The sequence below is a fragment of the Lissotriton helveticus genome, chromosome 5_1 (assembly GCF_964261635.1).
Source record: "Lissotriton helveticus chromosome 5_1, aLisHel1.1, whole genome shotgun sequence".
Classification (NCBI taxonomy): domain Eukaryota; kingdom Metazoa; phylum Chordata; class Amphibia; order Caudata; family Salamandridae; genus Lissotriton; species Lissotriton helveticus.
Genome location: NC_136065.1, coordinates 1,783,072,501 through 1,783,091,441, shown reverse-complemented (window position 1 = coordinate 1,783,091,441; position 18,941 = coordinate 1,783,072,501). Strand labels below are relative to the sequence as shown.

General features: G+C 42.6%; 1 protein-coding gene across 6 annotated transcripts in view; it reads left to right on the top strand.

The window, feature by feature from the left end:
- The window catches only part of TANC2 (tetratricopeptide repeat, ankyrin repeat and coiled-coil containing 2), a 2,511,073-nt gene that overhangs the window by 2,413,146 nt on the left and 78,986 nt on the right, over positions 1–18,941 (top strand). The gene's annotated exons all lie outside the window — the stretch shown is intronic.

Sequence of the window (18,941 nt, the reverse complement as noted above, 5' to 3'; positions counted from 1 at the left end):
AACTGAAGGGATTGGTGTTCTGCCTTTGATTGCCATTACCCAGTTCTCTTGCACCCTACTAAAGGTGCACCTCTGTCAATGTTGAGCACATTACGCAATCCCAGTTCCTTGTCACCATAAAATTCAAACATTCTAGCCTTCTCATGTACCCACAATTAATGATGCTTGAAGATCAAGTTCTGTACATATTACAATTTAGTACTTACTATTAACCTGGGCCCACGCCGTGATGTTCCTGCTCAAGTTTAATTGTGTTTGTTAGTATACCAATTTAGGCAAAACAAACTTTAGGATGACAAGTCATTGTAAAAATACTGTCAGTATGTACAAACTAATTGTATAAATATCATTAAAGAATGTCTTTGTTTTCATTTATAAAAACGCGTAAAATTATCTTGTTCATATCAGAAACGATAAATATGTTGCTAAAGACTTAAAATATTCTTGAAAAAAAAGTCAACCTACAAAGAGGCAACGAAAGGCCCCTAACTATGTCATATATTCATATTTGATCGTAACTACCAGCATCATTTCTGGCAGATAGATAGGATAAAGTAAGAGAAGCATGTTATAAAAAAGTTCTGTTATTAAATTACCCCTTTATCTGACTGGGCATACACTCCGCATTTGAGTAAGGGTTTCCCATGACAAAAAATACTATAAAAGGGAGATGTGCTATGAATTCTACATAAAAATGCATTGCATAGTATAAAATGTATTACGAGTAGTCAAGTTTCAGTTTTAGTATATTCCTCACCTAGCATCAGAGTTATATCACAAACCCATAATGCTACGGAGGTATTTAGCAATCAGAAGTGGACTGTAACTGTCCACCTTACCAGTGGAACTAAACCTTTTCTCCATTTTCTTTTCTTTTTGCGTACTCAACATATTTTTCGTTGCTTTAATTCACATTGTTATATATGAAGCAGATCTGTCTTAATCTTGATCACATCTGAACATTTCTAAACTCAGTAGCATAATCTTATATTACCACAGTTCTTTCTACAAGTTAACTATTCATCAATTTGTTTGGTTCTTATTTGTCATAAATCAGAAATTAGAAGTCTCTCCTTTACTGTTAAAAAAATAAATACAAAAGGCAATGAGGTGAGCTAATGTGACTAAGCCTGATTTACAGAAAGGACATAATTTCGTATCACCCAAGTTCTGCCCACTCTTATTCTCAACTAATTTCCAGAAAATTAATGACCGCACTTGACAGCACTTGTCCTAATCACAGCTTCAATATCCACTATCTAGAATTTCTATTCTTTGTCTGTTAGGTTTGAGTAAATGTTTCCAGAGAATATTGTTAATGTTCTTTTTATTTTCACAGGCCTCTAAATCTGTTTTGATAGCTTTTTAAAAGATTTTTCAATACCCTCTTCCTGGTTAACTGGGAACTCTCTTCCGGGTTTCAAGAGCCAAGTGGGTCAACCTGTGCCATTATTTTCCCTAATTTTGTCACCCTTGATACATCCTTTTCTGACAGGCGATACCTTTTAATGATATATTTTTAAGTATCTTCCGTAGGGTTCCATGTTTAAATATCGATTACAAACCTATAGATGAAAAAAATATCGATTACAAAAATATCGAATCCCTATACTTACACAGGTAAGTACAGTAATAGCGACTCAAAAATATCAATGGAAAAAATATAGATGTAAAAAATATCGACTTTAAAAAATAACATAACTTAAAGTAAATTAATTAAATAATATTAATATTATTAACAAAATAAATTAAATGTAATATATATTTTAACTAATTATAACAAATAAACCCAAGTTTAATAAATATAAACAGTGTAGATATACATATATTTATTTTAATAACTATTATCTTTATTTAATTTATAAACTTTTTTAATTATATAAAAATTAAATAAACTCATAAATAATTTAAAACAAAATATTCTATATTTAATTAATACATTAAACTATTAAAAAAATATACATACATTTAATAACAAAATAAAAACAGTAGTTAAAACGTTGGATAGCGAAGGGGTAAACATTACTTTTCCCACTACAGTGAGTGCAACTGTAGGGAAAGCGCTGGATAGCGAAGGGGTAAAAATTACTATTCCCACTCCAATGACTGCAACAGAAGGGAAAGTGCTGGATAGCGGAAGGGTAAAAATTACTATTCCCACTACAGTGAGTGCAACAGTAGGAAAAGCGCTGGATAGCATAGGGGTAAACATTACTATTCCCACTCCAATGAGTGCAACAGTAGGGAAAGTGCTGGATAGCGTAGGGGTAAATATTACTATTCCCACTCCAGTGAGTGCAACAGTAGGGAAAGCGCTAAATAGCGAAGGGGTAAATATTACTATTCCAACTCCAGTGAGTGCAACAGTAGGGAAAGTGTTGGATAGCGGAGGGGTAAAAATTACTATTCCCACTCCAGTGAGTGCAATAGTAGGGAAAGAGCTGGATAGGGGAGGGGTAAAAATTACTATTCCCACTCCAGTGAGTGCATCAGTAGGGAAAGCGTTGGGTAGCGTAGGGGTAAAAATTACTATTCCCACTCCAGTGAGTGCAACAGTAGGGAAAGCGTTGGTTAGCGAAGGGGTAAAAATTACTATTCCCATTCCAGTGAGTGCAACAGTATGGAACGAGCTGGATCCCAAAAACAATAAAAAATAAAACCGTCAACATTTGTATTAAATTTAATTTCCAATATTATCATGATTAATATATACATTTAAATATATTATTATTAATAAAGATAATTAAAAAATTATTACGCATTATTTAACACTATAAAATCCACAACACACACCTACAATTAATCACACAATTAAATTGAATAATTACTAATTAATTAATGAAAGTTAATTTATTAATATTTATTCATTATTAAAAAATTAATTACTTACCACCTTTCTCACCATTTACCCATATAAACACCAAAACACACACCTAAAATTAATTACACAATTACAATTAATAATTACAAATTAATTAATGGTAATTAATTTAAAAGTTTTTAATAATTAATCAATAAAAAAATTAATTACTTACCAACCTTCACACAATTTACACATATAAACACCACAACACACACCTAAAATTAATTAAACAACCTAATTATATATAATTGACTAATTGAAATTAATAAACTAATTATTAAAGTATTAATTAATCAATTAACAGAATTATTCAATATATTTTATAAAATGTAATTACTTACCACCTATTCCCCTATAAATCCGCTACAGAACTAAAAACGCAGAATTAAACTTAAAATAAATTAATAACTAGTAAAACTCTTAAACCTATAATAAAATGACAAACAATTCTCATAAAAAACACTAAAATACATACAATTTTTAATTAATCGATATTTTTGTAAACTATATTTCTGTAAACTTATTTATTATAAAGATATTTATGTAATCGATATTACTTACCTGTCAGTCGATAGTCTTGTCAACTATATTTTTGTTGTTGATATTTCTTCCCCACAATATTTTTGCGGCAATATTTCTGTCCCACAATATTTTTGCGGTGATATTTCTACTCTGCACCTTCTGTAGCTATTAAAATACCATCCTAATAATTAAATATTTTTTGAAAGTATCTAAATGTTACATTCATCAAACCAAGGTCCAACCTTAAAGCACAGTTCTCTGTCCCCTTTGGTAGGCTAAGCCACTTATTCCATTTATGCATTTCAATTAGCTGAGCACATTTCATAATCTTTCCATCTGCTATATTCCTCCCATACAGCCGTAGACAATCTTTTTTGGTCTCGCGCCTGGGTTGCAGTGCACAGCATTGCTCGTGCAGCGAGGGACCTCTTGAGAGGGGTTTGAAAATGTATCTAGAAATTGCACACGCTCGTGTGTGTGTGCTTTTCCTTTTGGGGCACGCTATTGGCTTTTCCGTGAGTCTTTTTATCAAAGACAGCACGCAATTGGCCAATGCCGGGCGCATTGCTCTGCCCCTGGCCTATTGGTGTCTATTACGCGCACCGGCCGTCATATGGTTTTAATTATCGTACCCAGACACGGGTGTGATAATTGGAATGACATGGCTCGCTGTGGCGCGTGCGCGCATCACTCGCGACCTTGTTCTTTTTTGGATCCATTTCACAGGGAAGCAACTAAATAAAAGAACCGCTGACATCTTGTTTAAGTCGAATGTGGCCATTTTGCTGCCATTTTCACCAGTGTGTCTGCCATAAAGAAGGACTAAGCACATTTCTTAATGCTTAATATTTCTTGGAGGAAGATAGAATTCTAGATATGATCATACCTTGGTCATCGGACTACAGAGCGTCCATTGAAATCTGACTCTGCTCTAGTTAGCGGATTAATGTTACTTACTGAACGGTGCACTTTTGCTTTACAGAAGACACGGCACACTGAAAGCTATTTGTTCCTCTAGGTGTAGATACCTATCAATCCAACTTGTCCATGATTTGATGCGAGGTTTGGTGCAAGTGATAGGTTTAACGTTAGAGCTTGATTTACATATTAGGAGTCCCGACCTATTAGCGGTTTTCATGGTGAAACCGGCAATTTGCGAATTGGTAGTACGCGTTTATACATTGTATTTCATTCCCTTAGAACATATATTGTCCATCTTTAGTACATTTCCACACAATCCCCCATGTGCGGAGTGCGTCTGTCACTCAAGTACCTTGGGGAAGGTCTGATACAAGAGCCGGTAATTGCTCCAGCAGGGCATCCCCTGAAAAGGGAGGTGAGCTTCCAGAGACTCTGGCCCAAAGGGGGCGGCAGGACGCGTGACTGTGTATCTGGCTTTCGCTGATGCTTAACCCCCTCGAGGCAAATGCGCCTCATAACCCAATTCAAACTAGTGTCCTCCCGCTTTTTTATTGAATGATATTTCGTTCTTTAAAACTTCAACTTTTATTACATACTAAAAGCGGAGAAGTAGGACACCTTATCATATCAGATGATTGTTGCATGATTTGCGTGCCAAATATTTTTTCATATCACGGATCGTTTATGGGCTCTTTGAACCAGAGACGAACTTTGTCTTGGCTCTCAGTTAATTTGTTGTCTTGTCACAGGCTCTAATGTTGGTGCAGCCACGGGCTTTGGACGTGGCTTGTTTTTATGTAGGCAACATGCACGCCTGGGCAAGAAAAATGGTGTCCGCACCTTTGTTTTATTATTTGCGGTACATTGCCCCTTGCCTTTCTTTTTATGTGTATTTGGTATTTTTTTTTACACAATGGCTGCATAATGGTTTAGGTTTAAACATTCGGCGGGTGCCACCGATGTACCAAAAGTAATAAATTGAAAGAAAACGCCCGGCGGCTTGACTCAAAGCAGATCTGCTTTTGCTGCAACATTTCCTGTCTTTAATATTGCAGGCACTATTTTTGTTACTACGAAAACGTAAAAACTCCACCCTCCCTGAAGTGCAAATACTAAATTGCCTTCCTCCTAAATGGTAGTCTGCCAGCACCTCCCATCCTCGGAACTCCAGCACACTCAGCACACGCTTCTCCCGCCCTCCACTACCCCCGTCCAGAACTGTAACAAAACACTCAGCACATGCTTCTCCCACTTCCACCTCAGCTTTGTATGTCCCTCCACGACCCCGCCCAGAACTATGACCAAAAACTCAGCACACGCTTCTCCCACCTCAGCTTCAGAACGTCCTCCCTTCCCTTCCCATACCTGTGACAAAACACAAGCTTCTCCCACTGCCACCTCAGCTTCGTTTGGCTCTCCACTTACCCCCCCCCCCCCCCCCCCCCCCGAAATGTGACAAAACACTCAGCACAAACTTCTCCCACTCCCACCTCAGCTTCGTACTGCCCTCCACTACCCCGCCCAGATCTGTGGCAAAAGTGCGGGTCACTTTGTGGAGTACTCACCTTCCACCTCTTGCAGTCGCAGCACTTCTTACAGAACTCTGCAAAGGGTGTTTCTTTTCCTGCTCCTACCTGCACGTTTGTACAAAGTAGGCATAGGACGACAATTTGGTTTGTATCCAGGTGGTTATTTATGTCGACTACTTCCTGCCACAGATCTTTCAATAAATAAATGAAAGCCCCTTAACCCTAGTTATCGTAAAATGCATATCTCACCCACCCAGACCTCTCTGCGATTGGTAAGGTGTGTCAGGGGTGCTCTTTAAGCTCTCAATAAAAGAAGCGTGATAACATGCGCCCAACATAAACAAGTCTACACGCTTTAACAACCACTGAAGTATCTGCTTTCAAAGGTGCGATAACCTCCTGTTATCTCACTGGCTTTGTCTTATAAAACATATACACACACATTACCATTTAGTAACACCTGATAGGGGCGTAAAACAAGGTATTTTTCATGTTCATGGATCGGCAGGCAGAGTCCGGAATCGTTCAGAAGGGGACGAATCAGCAGTGAAATCTACACCATTTTTGACTAAAAGGAATGTATGTCTCTTTCACAAATAGAAAAGACAGTCAAGTTTGCTTACAAAACAGCCTTCAAGCAGTTTAGCATCGCCTTGTTTGTGTTTTGAGCAAAACAAGTGTCAGCCCTACTTCGTGACGTTTGCACGTCCTATGTATAAAACCTATAATCCTCAATGTTTAACAATGTTTTTATTAACTAGCCCCACCAAAGCCATCTGAACACAATTGCCACTTGTGATTGTTTTGACCTTTTTGCGCAGCCCCATCTCCTCCTTCCAGTTCCTTATTATCAAGTTTTTAAAGTTTACAAAGTATTCTTTCCAGATTTAATTTGTTCCTAGCCGTGCTCAGCTGGCACAAAGAAGCGTCAGTTTAATTCATTTTTATTACGAAAGAGATAAACTTTCTTTTGTTTACAGCAGGGTATCTTGCATTCGACAAACATGCTGCCATTTACGCATGTTCCTGGCATGTGAAGTGCACTCTCACTTGCCATCCTCCCTGATGAAGAGCCGGTTCCCCGCACTCCCTGGCTAGCTCTGCTGTTTTCATAACACCTGTGCATGCTTTCCATACTTACTTCCGCTTAGGAAACCCAGTTATCAGGAGTCTTCCTTGTAAGTTAGGCTGTGCTGGTGACGACGGCACACGAGTGCAGAATAATGAACACATAATATATCGGCACAATAACTGCCTGACATACGGCGATAGCCATACAGGTAGCGTTAGAAACCATTCATCACATATGCGTGCCTCTCCCCAATACATTAATGTAAATATGCACATTTTAAGTCCCGCCCCTTACATGGAACTTTTCCTACACAGCAGATAAATACATGCTACAGTGACATGGGCTTGTAATCCGAGTAAGCAAATAGCTACTTAAGTATCGGGTCTAGGAGGAAGCATGGCTGTTAAAGTTGCAGCGAGGGCCTTCTTACTTGGAAATGCTGGTTGACCATAAACTCTTAACGTGGCATGTACTGTGCTGTAATTAATTTCAGTAGCATAAGTAAAATGAATATATCCACCAAGCAAGGAAAGGGTGCAGTACCATAGGCTATTATACTAAGTGTCCCTGTGTAGTTGTAAAGTTACATCTATTGGCCACATTAGGTACTGCACCCTTTCCTTGCTTCTTGGAATATCTTGTAATGCTTATGCTACTGACGGGATATTTTTTAACCCAAAAATAATATTTTGACAAACATTACCATTTGCAATGTCAATAGCTCAAAGTTTTACTAATGCAAGACCTACTGCATTGCAAATGCTTGTTTCATGTTACAGCCCCCCCCCCCCCTTAGTACCTCTGCTGATTTGTGGTCCAGTTCCAGATCTAGTTGTGCAAGAACTCCAGCCACTGCTGTACATCTTTGCTTCTGAGACTCAAAATGTATTTTGAAATAAAGGGTACTTCTAAAAATCATCCCCGCATTCTTCTATTCAGACACTGTTTCCATGTGTCGGTCATTCAACCCCCACTTTAGTTTTGTCCCTTTAGTTCGTTTTACAAAGACCAGTGCTTTCACTTTTTTGTATCATCTGCATAGAATATGTAGGGCAAATATTCTTGTCCTAGTTTTGGTGAAAATGACCCGTCCCTTGCCAAGTATTTCTGGGCGATACCAAAGGGGATGATGGACGGAGCACTTGAGCAAATCAAACACTGACCCCCAGTCAACTGATCTGGGTTTAATCCATCATCATTCTTTAGCTCACTCCACCACCCCAGTTCAGACATGGCCATATGCAAATCAGTCTCACCCTGTGCCTCATGGGAACAGTCCAGCCCGAACTGCCAAGCCATGTCTTCCCTGGATCGCAAACAAGCATCCTGGGACCGGTTTCTGGCTAATCAGGCGTCATCAGCCAGGCTAGCTTGGATCCAGTGGCAAAGAGAGCAAGGGACCCACGTCTGGGCATACCCTGCCAACTTAGGGCGAACAAAGCGATACCAAAGGGGATGATGGACGGAGCGCTTGAGCAAATTAAACACTCGCCCCGAGTGAGTCCTGTGCCCTTCCATGCCACTGGAATCAAGCTATCCTGGCTGATGAGGGCTGAAAGCCCGAAACCGGTCCTAGGATGCTTGTTTCCAGTCCAGGGAGGACCTGGTTTGGCAGTTTGGGCTGGACCGTTCCCATGGGGCACAGGGTCAAGACTGATTTGCATATGGCTGGGTTCAAAGTGGAATGGCATGGTGAGCAAAAAAACGATGGATTTAGGCCCAGATCTCTGTACTGGGGTGAATGTATGACATTATTCTGCATTCTATCCTTCACCTGTTGTTTTTACATTTGTCACCCCGAGTGGGACGGGTATGCTCAGACGTGAGTCCCGTGCTCTCCATGCCACGGAAATTAAGCTATCCTATCTGATGAGGGCTGAAAGCCCGAAACCGGTCCTAGGATGCTTGTTTCCAGTCCAGGGAGGACCTAGCTTGGCAGTTCGGGCTGGACTGTTCCCATGGGGCACAGGGTCAAGACTGATTTGCATATGGCTGGGTTCAAACTGGAATGGCATGGTTAGCAAAGAAACAATAGATTTAGGCCCAGATCTCTGTACTGGGGTGATTGTATGACGTTGTTCTGCATTCTGTCCATCACCTGTTGTTTTTGCAAGTATTTCTGGGCATCAGAAATCTCTATGGAGAATGAGAGGTGTCAATATGCATCCTTCCTTAACCTTTCAATTTTTGCCAGTGAGTAATTGCTTACCAATTCGATCTGTATCAATGACCCCTCATGTAGTTCATTAATTTCAATAGTCCCAGAAAGATAACCCACCTATTTATTTTTTTCATAGGCATGACTGATTAACAGTATCAAATGCAGTTGTTAAGTCCGTGTATGTCACATACATAGTTTGGCCCTTAAGTAGGCCATATTTCTCAGCAAGAAGTTTTAATAGATGCTCCTTAATCAAGTATGCATCATCTTTCAGTGTCATGACAGATCTTGCGTTACATTTATTATGGCTTTTACCTTCATGTTTGCTGCCATTCTCCAGATCTATGATATTTTCTCCTTCTTTTACACTATAGAATTTTGTTATATATTAAACCCATGTTTCTTTCTCATGCCTTGTCTATTGCTAGACTTGTTTTTTCTGTTTTAGTATGCACTAGTCTTAGCTTTGTTTGCCATTAATCATAATTCTTCTATTCGTTTTTCATAATCAACTGTTATTTCTTGAAGTGTGTGGGCAATGTAAGCCGATGACACTTAATCAATCAATTTTTCACTTTGGCCCCTTACATTTTGGTGACCACACATTCATACCTGGGTTCTTACTGCGAATACGCTGGCTGTTAAACCAGTTTTCCCTATTGGTTTTTAACAACATACTTTATTAAGTTTTGCAAAACAAGCAACCAAACATTTCCTTGATTGAGTTTTTCTTCCATCTCATACAGCGAAACAGAATGTATCTTTTTGAAATTGGTACAGAGGTTAATACACTCCACAATTTTCCCTATTGTTAGCATGATAATGTAGAAGCGATTCTATGGTTCTGTTGCCACTCCCTGTCTACTCGCCTACCACCATAATGCTAATAATAGAAAAATTATGATATAACAATAGAATTAATAAGTGACGGTGTTCTGCCTTTATTAAAAGTATCATTGGCGGCTTTATCCCCGGAATCCTTCCATTGATTATGGTTTATTTAGTCCTCAACGTAACTTACTACCCTCACAGTTACTTTTACTGATCAAAGAAGTTTGGCTTGGTAGGTATGTCAAATTTGGCTTGCTGTAACTCATCAGAAGTTTCTGGAACAGAAATTTGAGTGTTAAAATAGCCCAATAATAATATTGAGACTGTAGGATATTTGAATCCAGTCTTCTTAATTAGGTGCTCAGTTCATAACGTTTTTTCCTACATGTTTCATTTGGTGGCAGCTCACGATAATCTGTATGTGCGAGGCATGTGTGCTGTAGATATACATGATTTGCATACTCCTGCCATCTAGTGTTGGGTCTGGATGTTTGCAAGTTGTTTTTCTTCGAATTTGTCTTTCCTAGTCACGAGGTAAGGTGACTCCTCCTTTCGGTGATAGTGCGCATAGGCATCGACTCCATTGTTAAATTGTTTTTTTTTCCCCATCTGGTTCGGATGTGTATCGCTGCACTCCGGTTCAAACCCATTCTTCGGGTTCCCCTCGGTGTGCAATACTCTCTACCTTCGATGGTTTTGTATCGCACACATTTCCCCACCTATCCGCATATTGTTTTTGTCAACAAAATCTGCTTTTTGATCGGAAAGCTTCGTGGACGGTCTTCGGGCCTAACCCCATCGCTCCGGCTCTCCGTCGAAGAAACGGACACCTTTCAAATTCTGTCTTCAGTGCCACGCAAAGTATCCGCGCACTGACCCACACCAGTTGTGTAACTTGTGCTTGTCTCTGGAGCACAAAGAAGAAGACTGCGACACTTGCAGATTATTTCGGTCGAAGAAAACCCTTTGCAATCGTCGGGCTCGACGTCGAGAGATGCAGTGTCATAGCTTTGAAGACACGTCGGATTTCTTTGGCGAAGAGTCCGGTCAAGAAGATATTGTATAAGCAGCGGAGGAGAAAGAGGCCTTCTCCATCCTGGAGTCGTATTCGGAGCTTGAGATAGACCTTTACTCCAAAGAACTTCTGCAGGGACAGGGTGACGTGCGTACAGAAGACCCCTCGCCCCATTAACCCACTCACAAATATCTAATGTTTCGACACCACCTCTGCTTTCTGGCCAAGGTCGGCACCCAGACGATGTTTCCGACCCCCCACCTTCCGGCTCAGCTCCGAAACACCCAGTCAAGCCTTCCGCCTCGGGACCAAGTTGATACAAACCCTCTTCGGAACCGGAGCCCTCCGGTTCCAAGTCGAAATCCCGCTCAGAGCTGAAATCCTCAAGGCCAAAAAATAAACCGTCTTTGGAACCGAAATCTTTGGCACCCAAAGGACAGTCCATATCGGCACCGAAAACTCTGGCGCCGAAACCGAAAGATGTCCCTTTGGATCCAGATTGAGACATTGTTCCACTGAAAGTGGATCTGAAACAGAAGAGACTTTATATTAACCCAGAAACAAGTCATATTCATACCATGCTGTTTCATAAACAAGCTTCCTGATGAGTCATTACAAGATCCCTTTAAAAAAGAAGACTGTTGGTACCAGCCCTTTTCATCGATCACCACCCTTTTCTCCGACTTTAAATCCTTTGCACATCACACCTCAGGATTCTCCACAATCTCAGCATGATGGGCAATATTAATGAGGGGGACACGCATTTACTAGTAGATCCATGTAGGGATTACACAATTGACCCTCCATTAGACATTGATCCAGACCTTTACCCTGCCAAGCCATCTCCACCTGATGACACTGTATCTTGTCAGGAACTCCTTGCCATGGCTGCAAAATACCATGGGGTGTTTCTACACAAAGACTCCTTAGAAGAGGATTTTTTGTTTGAGACATTAGGATCCATACACGGGTCCACAGAAATACTCCCTATGCTTAAAGGTATGATGAGACACGCTGGTGAAATTTTTAAAGATCCTGTGTGTGCACACATCTTTACTCCTAGAGTCAACAAAAAATATCAAGCCTCCCCAACAGATCTGATATTTATTAAGGGCCAGTTGCCACTAGACTCACTGGCAGTGTCCAATGCTCGCAAATGGGCTAATTCCCAAACTTCAGGGGACGCCCCTCCCCCAGACAAAGAATCCAAGCTAATAGACGCTTGTGGCAAATGCATAGCTGCTCAAGCTGCCAAACACTGGCGCCTTGCTAACACGTAGGGCCTTTTGGCCGGATATGACATGGCACACTGGGATGAAATGGAGCATTTGCTTCAAAATCTCCCAGATGAGCATAAAGCAAAAGTGCAAGATTTGGTAAATGAAGGAAAGCTCATTTCCAATTCTTCAATACGATGTGCTCTCGATGCTGCTGATACCGCAGCTAGGGAGGTCAACACTAGCCTCTTACTCAGAAGACATGCTTGGTTAAGGATTTCCAGGTTTAAGCCTGAAGTTTATTTTAAATACACCATTTTACAAAAAACCTCTCTTTGGTCTGGAGGTCGATCAGGTGCTTGAGAAAATGAAAAAGGACACTAAAGTGGCTAAGTCCATGGGAGAGCTCCTGTCTCCTTCAAACAGAGGCTCCTTTCGTCGCTCCTTTTACCGAGCAGGGTACAAAAACTCTAGCCTCTCCCAATGTAGCCAGAATTCATAACATTCAGTCTTCGATACTACAGTTTCAATCCAACCAAACATTACCAGCCAGAGTGTGCATGCAACTGCTGGGAATGATGGTGTATTGCATCACATTTGTCCCCCATGCAAGACTCCACATGCGTCCCTTACAAGAGTGCTTAGCATCTCAGTGGAATCAGTGGCAGGGTATAATTAACCGATCTAGTGTTGCTAGAACCCACAAAATGTATCAAAAGACCTGCCTTTCATAAACCCTATTCAACAGATCGTGCTCACAGCAGACGCATCTCTGACAGGTTGTGGTGCCCATCTCCACAATTACACAATAGAAGGCCTGTGTAGCAACAAACACAAAAGCCTCCACATCAACTATATAGAGCTTCTGTCTAATGCTCAAAGATTTTCAAACTCACTTGATAGGCAAAGCTGTCCTAGTCCGGACAGACATGACAGCAATGTACTATGTACAAAAACCAGGGGGCACACACTCTCTTTAACTGTCACTCCTCTCTCAAGCCATTTGGAATTGGGCAATCCATCACAGGATTTATCTTCTGGCAGAACACCTTCCATGGGCAAACAATCAGATTGCCGACCTCCTCAGCAGAAAGAGGCAGCAAATTCACGAGTGGGAACTTCATCCTCAAGTTCTCCTTCCATACTTCCAACAATGGGGATTCTCACAAATAGACTTGTTTGTCACAGTTGACAACGCAAAATGCCCAAACTTCGGCGCCAGGTTCCCACATCCGCTCTCAAATGGAATGAACTGGTCAGGGATATTTGCCTGTGCTTTTTCCGCCTCTCCATTCATTCGTGCCTGGTGCGTGTCTGATTCGGAAGCTCAAGCAAACATCCCTCACACTAACTCTAGTAGCTCCCACATGGGCCCATCAACCATGGTACACCACCCTGTTGGAGCTGTCAGTAGTTCCCCACCAAAAGCGGCATCTCACCTCCTGGCTCCTCACGTAGAACCATGGAGAAATCAGGCATCCAAATCCCAAAGAACTCAACTTAGGGATCTGGATCCTCAAGTCTCGGAGTTTGGTTATTTAAATCTACCACCAGACTGTATGACTATTCAGAAAGAAGCAAAAAATCCTACTGCCAGAGCTTGTTATGCACCAAAGTGGGAAAGATTTGTCTACTGTAATTACAACAAAATCAATCCTATAGATGCTTATATACAGAATATTATCTGTTACCTGGTACACTTACAGCAAATTGGACTGGCTTATACATCTATTTGTTTGCACCTTGCTGTGGTAGCGTATTTTCAGAACAGGCAGCATTTATCACTTTTTAAAGTTACCGTAATCAAAGCCTTCTGGAAGGCTTGAAAAGGGTAATACCACCAAGAATTCCCCCTGTGCCAGTATGGAATCTTAACGTTATCCTTACAAGGCTGATGAGCCCACCTTTTGAACCATTGCACAATTGTCCTCTGCAGTTTCTTTCTTGGAAAGTTGCTTATTGCTGTCACTTCATTAAGGAGAGTTGGTGAGCTACAGGCATTAACCTTGGAAGAACCCTTCTTTCTGCTCCACAATGACAGGGTAGTTATTCGCATCAACCCTAAATTCCATCCCAAAGTGGTTTATGCTTTTCATATAAACTTATCAGTTGAGTTTCCTGTGTTTTTTCCTCAACCTGATTCCGTAGCAGAACGGGCTCTTCACATGCTTGATGTCAAATGAGCTTTATTGTACTACATAGATAGGACAAAATATTTTCGCAAAACAACTGTTTATTCCATTTGCTCCACCTCACGAATACAATCCCATCTCTAAATCTGGCATTTCAAGATGGATTGTTAAATGCATTCAAACATGCTATACAAAAGCTAAAATAACTTAATTCATACCCCCTGGAGCTCATTCCACTCGCAAAATAGAGGCTACTGTGGCCTTTTGGGTAACATTCCTCTAGCTGACATATGTGAGGCAGCTACATGGTGTACACCACACACATTTACCAAACACTATTGTGTAGATGTGTTAGCATACCAACAAGCTATTGTAGGCCAAGCAGTACTTAAAACACTGTTTCAAACAACTGCAACATCTACAAGTTAGCCACCACTTTGGGAGTATACTGCTTTGTAGTCTATGCAAAGCATGTGTATCTACAGCATGCGTGCCTCAAACAAATTATGTTACTTACCCAGTAAGCATCTGTTCTTGGCATGTAGAGCTGTAGATTCACATGAGCCCACCCGCCGCCCCGGGCACCTGTACTTGTTGCAGTTCTTGATTATACATTCATACGGATGGACATCTCTGTACTACACTTACTTACTCCATTCTTACCCTCTTGCAGGATAACAATCTAATAATGGAGTCGATGCCCATGCGCACTATCACCAAAAGAAGGAGTCACCTTACCTCGTGACTAGGAAAGACTTCTTCGAAGAAAAACAACTTGCAAACATCCGGATCCAACACTAGATGGCAGGAGTATGCAAAGCATGTGAATCTACAGCTGTAAATGCCAAGAACAGGTCCTTACTGGGTAAGTAACACAATCCATTCACAACAAACTCTCCCAATTCCTTAAATCTTGTTTAACGGCTACCAGGGTCATCATACATTCAGCCGGGTGCCAAAACCTGCCCTTTTCTAATGCTGTGGTATATAGCAAGTAGCCCTTTAGTACCGTTATTTCATTTGCCCAGGTATCTTGCAGAGCTACTGTTCCTAACTCCTCTGTTAATTTTGATTGTTAATATGACCAGTCTCTCTTAAGGCTTGCAATGTTCGAAACCATCAGATGGAAGGTATTAACATCAGAAGCTGGACGATATGGAAACTGCAGGCCCAGAATTATTTGCTGCTGCAGTCTAATGCCTTTCATAATATTCTTGCTCAATCACTTTTTTCAATGGTAGTACTGTAAATATCCTACTTTTGGAGTCTTTTTTTTTGGTAATTAACATTCCGTGGCCTACCCTGTCGCATTAATCTTCATACTCGGCGGCGTGTTTTTTTATAGGGGAGTTTCCCCAGTTTGTTTTGTTGCGCTATTGTCCATGTATTAAATATTAACCCCTTCCATGCTGGTGACGGAACAGCTCCGTCACCAGCCTCGGTCGCGATGTGCTGGTGATGGAGCGGTTCCGTCACGGCCCGCTCGGCTCACCTGCGCGGTGCTGGTTTCGCGCCTGCGCGGCGCGTTCTATTGAGCGGGCGGGGCCGTGACGGAACCACTCCGTCACAAGCACAGCGCGTCCGAGGCTCGTGACGGAGCGGTTCCGTCACGAGCATGGGAGCGCCGCGCGGCCCCCCTAGCCCTGCGGCGGAATTGCCGCCTCAGCAAAGGGGTTAATAGTGTACTTGGTGCACGGTATGGCCCGGGCAAAGTTTGCAGGAGAGTGACTAAAGGTAGGCTGACGTGGGTGGGAATGGGAGCCTGCTTGAATAAGTGACAGTGAACACTGGGTCACCTTGGGATGAAGTGCGCATGTGAGGTAGGGCGGGTGCCTTGCTCTGATTAGCCCAACATGCGCACTTGCACCCTTGTCTACCATCGCAATCGTAGGAGCCTGGGGGTTTGCTGTCACAGCCCCCAAGACTCCTAAGGATGGCTGACAGCGCCTGACCAAGCCAATCCTCACTCTGTTCTCTAACATAACCAGCAAGGTGGCAGCTGTGTGATTGGCTCAGGAGTCGTGGGGTGAGACGGATTGGTGGGCCTAGCTGTTGGTTACAAATGCACACGGCATGCCTGGGGGCAACCGCAAGTGCTCTCCAAAAGGCGGGGACTGGGAAGTGAGTGTTTTGCCAGCAGCAGGAGTCTGGGTGCTGAGCCATCATGACTTTCGTTGCTCTGCCGGGAGCAGGCCTCTCGGCTGTCCCCCTTCTCTCTAGTCGAGCCCCACCCCTGTCGCATCGGGGTCAGTTGAGGAGTGCAGGGCTGCTGGATGCCTGGAAGCTACACTGTCATTGCGGTGGACCGGACCTACTCGGACCCTCAGAGGCACCAACGAGCCATGAGCAAGGTAAGAAGCAGAGCTGGGAAAGATTTATGCTCACTTCGGGACTTCTGTCAAAAACAGTCAAAGCTGTATGCCGCACGATTTGTGAATTCACTGGATACTGCTTTGTAAAGTGAACAGTTCTGGTGTGAGCCATTGACATTTATAGGTAATATGAAAAGACAATACTTTAATAATCACTGCTATGCTTGTCCCAGCGGTTTGATGGAAAATATGTGCGAAAAAGGTTGAGTGGAAGCTAAGACGTGCAGCTGCTCCAATATTACATGACCCGCTCTGGAATTCAAACCCCCCTTTGGGATAATGGCCACGAGTCGCCCCAGGTGTTCACCTCTAATGTTATTTCACTGTGGGCTTTTCAGAAATAAAGGTGCGAGTTCTGGCTGCTCCAGTGGGGCCACATGCTTTCATGTCATGGGGGTGCAGCAAGACCGGTTTATGTGAAGTATTTCCCCCAAACCAGAAGGCGGTAATGGACTGTGCATGTCAAGGCCTACTGACTTAATGCACAGTGCACAAAGGCTCTGTCGGTAGTCTAGGAAGTGGTGCAGCTAGCCCCAGCCCCTTCAGCCTCAGCACATGAGTAGCACTGTGGCCCTTTCCTAGTGGTGAGATCTGCAGACACCCGGTTTGCACAAAATCTCTATTTGCCTCATTGGGATGCACTTGGCTCAATACAAGTGGGTAACTGTGATGTGGCCTGCTTAACTTCCCTTAAATAGGCATAGCAGTAAAATTTCGAGTTGGGCTCATCGTTTTGCGTCATGATACTGCCTTTTGAGATTGGTTTCACCATCTGTGATTAGTATTAACTCTGACCTGCTCCGTGCAACTCCGCTCTGGTGTGTGTGCCTGCTGCAGCATTTTTTGGAGTGGTTCGTGGATGCACCCTGGGCCCGTTGCCACTTGTTGTGCACTTTATAAACACTAATAAAGTACTGAATACACTCTTCTGTCACAGCCTAGCGCCCTGAGGCCTGCTTCCTGTTGCTGAAGTTCCCTTGCACTGGCAACTCTCAGGGCCTTGCCCATTGCTGCTCCTGGAAGGCGTGCCCCGGCTCAGCCCGAGTGGCTCCGATAGTGACTTTGCGAAGATGGTGCGCTGAAGAGGTGGGTGGATATCTGCAGCCCAAATGTTGGTTTACCATTTACATCAAGTGCTGCTTGTGGGTGGGTACATACCCGAGTGTTGGTCTGAATCATTGGTTTGTGGAGTTGTGTCTACCTTGAGGGCGCTGTTCCGGTTGGCTTGGGTGATTTGTGGTTCTGGGGCCAACAGGAGTTGAGGGTGCAATGTTCCCTAATCATGGCTTCTGTTTTTTTCGAGCAGGGACATTGTGGCCAGTTGCACTCTTCCGCGCCGCTAGTCAATGGTCTGGTCTATGGTTGATTTTTCGGAGAGGCCTGTCCATTTGTGCCACCGGTCGAGCCTCCGAGAGTCAGTGGCATCTCGGGCCATGCCTGTTTTCCAGTCAGCGGCCTGTCGTGGCATCTCCAGAGCACCCAACTGGCCATTCAGACACTGGTTGCAGCACTGATTTGTTTTTGTTGTGAATGGAGGATGGGTTGGCACTCTGGTAACTTTGCCTTCACAGCTGCCTTTCTCGTTTACTTATTTTGGTGTACTAGTGGTAGTATGGACATGTGAGCAGAAGGGGACGCGGGCTGACATGTCAAGCTGCCTGTGTTTTGCTGCTGCCAAGTGGGTGTAGGATTTCACAGCTTCCGTGAGGTGGAGGTGGTTTAATCACGTCTCACCTGGTCAACTTGCTTTCAACCCGTAAATTTCTGTGAGGGGAATTTTTACCGTGTTATCCTGCCTTTGAAATTGCCCTTATCTGCGGATACACAAGGAGAGCTACCTTTCCTGAAGAGGAAAGGTACATTTCAGTACGTTTTCCTCTTCTTCATTTTTGTATTTTTAATCGGCTTAGTGTGCATTTGTGTTTGGGTGCAGGAAACAGTAGTGTGCTTTCTTGTAGTTTGTTTCTAAGTGTGCATTTGCAAACTTACTTTTGTATTTTTTTGTGTGCCTAATTTTGGGGGTTTCTTGATCTCAGGGTTTGCTTTCGTGGTGGTATATTTATCATTGGATGACTTAGTGGCTCTTTGTGTGCAGGTTGACAAACTGCAGGTGTGTTTGAAGCTCATGGAAGTGTCACTATTTCTGGGGGCTCTTTTGTCGTGAGTAGATTACACAAACATGACATGGAGCTCACTGTGACTTGGGGGGTTTATTAATTTTCTCTTGTAGTTACCAGATTGTAAAAACATAACCTGCAGATTATGGAGACCTGAAAGTACCTTCATTTCAAGAAGGGGTACTGTGA